We start from the raw sequence: 1,758 nt of genomic DNA on the forward strand, positions 1-1,758 counted from the left end.
GATCCGCCCTTGGGCAAAGTTGCACATTTATATGCGCAAGTTCGCAGTAAACAGTCACAGAAAACAAAAGCTTGCTCAAACTAGAATTTCTATTTTTTCTAAATTTTCCTGAAAAATATTTGCCACATTATGCGCGCACTTTTTTGCTCTTGATTGCTTAAAATGGGCAACTTTCTGCTTCAACAACTTCTCATTAGAAATGCGAAGAAATTCCAGTTGCTTGTGTACTGTGTTTTAATGGCAATAAAAGAAAACCATTCTACAACGCAAAAAGTAACGAACGAAGCAAAAAGAAGGGAATTTTTAAGCTACAAAAATATTTCGACTGAAATTTTTTAATTTTTGCAAAAATCCTCAGTTATTAGGGCAACTATCGCGCTGGCTTTATTTTTGCAAATTACTTGTAACACTTTTTTCCACATTCACTTTGTTCTTGATGTCCAACAGCTGTGACAAAAAAAATAACTTAAACAATCCTTTAAATAATAAGTAATGACTAAACTTCTAAACTCAATAATTACTCAATTTCTTGCTCAGAAGATTATAAACTATAAAAGCATTAAAGACAAGCGTGATTTTTTCTGTCTCATTTACATATCTTTCGTGAAACTTAAGAATAATTTGAAGAAAATGAACAAACGGTGTTCGATTCGAAACGGTTTCCGAGATCCGAATGTTACACACTGCGGCACAGTGAAGTAAATTGCTAGTGAAGAAAATAAATCCGTCCTGCCAAACAAATCTTGCTCTGATTGTTGAAGATGACATAAATGAATAATGCGAGTGCAACCCATCATTTGTTCCATGTGCCTGCTATTGGCCCTATCGAATCGGATTTGGGGTCTTTCTTTTGGGCATTGGTGATTTATGCATAGCTTGCACGCACTACTAAATGTAATCACAACACCAGTTTCTGGGCTCCGCTCACCAACCCCCAAAAGTAAGAAACATTCTTCCTGTACGCGCGAAGCGTGCCATAAGAAGAAATAAAAGTCGATGTGATTGGCCTTAATAAACGATCCCCATGCGGGCTGGCAGTCAACACGAATCGTACTCTACAAGGAGAAAATGCCCCAGCTGGTGCATTTTTTTTTGTTTTCTTTAAGACAGGTGCGCCCACTTTAAGGCAGGTGTACTTGGCGCGGCGCCTTGATTTTTCCGTTTCTTCAGTAGTTGAACGTCGACCCTTTTCGAACAGATGCTGCGGTAAACAAAAACATATACAATTTTCAGTGCGGAAATTTATTGAGAACTTTTTCAGAGCCAGCATCCAAAATCGGAAGAAAATTTTGATTTTTCCAGAATGTTGCGACTTTGAGTCACCCTCAGGAAATTTTTTAGATTTTTTTGCAACCTATGCAAGTCGATGTTTTGCAATTATTTACTTAGAAACTAGTAAAGTTGTGGTGATTGAATTTTGATAATTTGTGTAGAGCTTGGTCCGTTTCAAAAGTGGCAAAAGTTTCGATTTTTAACCATCCTCAGGCCATTTTGAAAAAATTTTTAAATTTGCAAAACAATTTTGTGGTTGCATATGCAAGCCCAAGTTTGGCTCTAATTTTCTCGAAAACCTCTAAAGCTGCAAATTAACCTTTGATGTGTGTTTTCAAGCGAAAAAGTCGTTTTATGTGTGAAAAAAGCTTGATTTTTGAGTCGTAATCAGGAAATTATTGAGAATGTTTTGAATGTGCGTTGGTTCTTTGAAATTGCTTTTGCAGGCTTAAGATTGGCATTTATTTTCTCAATAACCACAAAAGT

This window comes from Dendroctonus ponderosae, unplaced genomic scaffold (assembly GCF_020466585.1).
Source record: "Dendroctonus ponderosae isolate FM_Combo_2020 unplaced genomic scaffold, Dpon_F_20191213v2 Dpon_F_20191213_8, whole genome shotgun sequence".
Lineage (NCBI taxonomy): Eukaryota > Metazoa > Arthropoda > Insecta > Coleoptera > Curculionidae > Dendroctonus > Dendroctonus ponderosae.